The sequence below is a fragment of the Nicotiana tabacum genome, chromosome 19 (assembly GCF_000715075.1).
Source record: "Nicotiana tabacum cultivar K326 chromosome 19, ASM71507v2, whole genome shotgun sequence".
NCBI lineage: Eukaryota > Viridiplantae > Streptophyta > Magnoliopsida > Solanales > Solanaceae > Nicotiana > Nicotiana tabacum.
This window is the reverse complement of record NC_134098.1, coordinates 140075369-140077675: the sequence shown is the minus strand read 5'-3', so window position 1 is coordinate 140077675 and position 2307 is coordinate 140075369. Positions and strand designations below refer to the sequence as shown.

Below are 2307 nucleotides of genomic sequence, written 5' to 3'. Positions count from 1 at the left end.
ATTGTTGAACGTTGAATATTATTTCTTCATTGTTCAACCTCATTTTTAACTCTCCAGTCTCACAATCAATTAATGCTCTCCCAGTGGCTAAGAATGGCCTTCCCAGAATGATGGGTATCTCTTCATCCACCTGACAGTCAAGAATAACAAAAGCTGTAGGAAATACAATTTTTCCCACTTGCATAAGCATATCATCAAAAATTCATGTCGGTCTTTTGACTGTGCGATCAGCCAGTTGCAACAACATTGAGGTCGGTCTAGCTCTACCAATGCCCAGTTTTGTATAGATTTCCAAGGGCATCAAGTTTATGCTGGCTCCCAAGTCACACAATGCTTTAGCAAAAGCATAACTCCCAATAGTGCATAGGATAGTGAAGCTACCTGGATCAGACACCTTTTGGGCCATAGGTCTTGTCACTACCACGCTGCAGGTCTGTGTCAGAGTTACAATGGACATGTCCTGGAAGTCAAATTTCTGCGATATCAGGTCCTTCATCATTTTTGCATACCCTGGCATTTCCCTCAAAGCATCCATCAGTGGAATATTCAATTGAATCTGTCGAAACATTTCCATGAATTTCCTGTATTGATCATCTTTCTTTTGTTTTGCCAATCTCTGAGGGAATGGTGTAGGAGTCAACCTCTGTCCACTACTTGATGTCTTTTCTTTGTTGGAAGCTTCTGGCACAAGAGGTGCCACCTGTTCTGAGACTTGTTCACCTTCCTTCGCCTTACCCTTGTCAACCTGTGCCTGTTCAACTACCACCTCGGTAAGCTCTGCTGACCCATCTGCCTCTAATGTAACTGGAGTAGTTGGTGTAGTTTCTCTCCGAGATTGAGCAACTTCTTGCTCTCTGTCTAAATCTCTTTCATTCCTGAGACTCACCGTCATTAGCTGATTTGGGTTTTGCTCCTTTGGGTTAATATTTGTATCTGCAGGCAATGTTCCTTGGGGGCGATTGTTCAAGGACATAGACAGCTATCCCAGTTGAGTTTCAATGCCTTTGATTGCTGAATCATGTGCTGCTAACTTATCTTGCATCTTACCATTTGTTCCAATGAGTTGTTGCAGCATGCCCCTGATTTCTATCATGTTGTTGTCCTGTTGTTGATGAGGTGGTTGGTAGGCCAACTGTTGCTGGTGCTGCTGATTATAGCCATGTTGCCTTTGATAAGGCACAACTTGACCTTGTGGTCGTGCGCCTCCAGAATTAGGGTTGTGTTGTGGCAGGTTGGGTCTGTACTGCTGGTTTGGTGCTGGTCCCCATTGTTGCCCACCATGCCTCTGACCTCCAAACTTATTGACATAATACATGTCTTATCTGAAGCCCTGGTTGTCATTCTCTCCACTCCACGAGCACACATATGACTGGTTTATGCAAGGAGTGCACAATCCTCCATTTGTTGTATCAACAGTGTGCACTTGCTTTGTACCCATCTCATCAATTTTCTTTGTCAGTGCTCATCTGAGTCATGAGAGTGGCTATGTTCTCTGCATGGGAATTGTTTGGGTCAAGAGCAACAAAATGCACTATTGGTATAAGTGTCGTACCTCTAGTCATCCAGCCTGAATTTTGAGCCATCTTGTCTAGAAGAATCTTGCACTCTGTGAATGTCTTGCTCAAAAATGCACCCCCAGCCGAAGCATCTACATTGGCCTTCAAATTGTCTGCTAAACCCATGTAGAATCGTTGTCCCAGCATCTGATTTGGAATGCCATGGTGTGGACACTTCACTAGCATACCCTTGAACCTCTCCCATGTTTCTTGCAAGGTCTCAGTTGGTTTCTGCCTGAACTGCAATATCTCATCAATCTGCCTTGCAGTCTTGTTGGGAGAATAAAACTTGTTTAAGAACTGTTTGACTAATTCTTCCCAAGTGGCAATGGAGTTTATTAGGAGCGAATTCAGCCAAGTTTGAGCCTCTCCAGTCACAGAGAATAAAAACAGTAATAGCTTGATGGCTTCAAGAGTCACATTCGGCTATCTTTGGGTCACACATATTGATAGAAAATTCTTCAGATGTTGTTGTGGGTCTTCAATGTATGACCCGGAGAACAGTCCCTTATTTTGCAACAGATGCAGCATGTTGTTGGTGATCTGGAATGTCTCCGCTTGTATCTGAGGTATAGCAATGGCGGTGGCCAGGTTATCAGCAGTTGGTTGTGCCCAATCATAAAGAGCATCTTCTGGCACAAGAGGTGCCACCACTCCATTATTTGGGTCAACCCGATTATTCCGATTGTTTCCGTTGACATCGTCCACGCTGTCCATTTCAATTTCGAGTGTGTGTTTTTGTTATAACTAT

At 43.7% G+C, this 2307-nt stretch overlaps 1 non-coding gene across 1 annotated transcript; it reads left to right on the top strand.

The window, feature by feature from the left end:
* Positions 1-1713: 1713 nt before the first annotated feature.
* LOC142173927 (small nucleolar RNA R71) lies at positions 1714-1820 on the top strand. The gene has a single exon (XR_012703292.1). It is a non-coding gene; the product is annotated as a small nucleolar RNA R71 (small nucleolar RNA).
* The last annotated feature ends 487 nt before the right edge of the window (positions 1821-2307 follow it).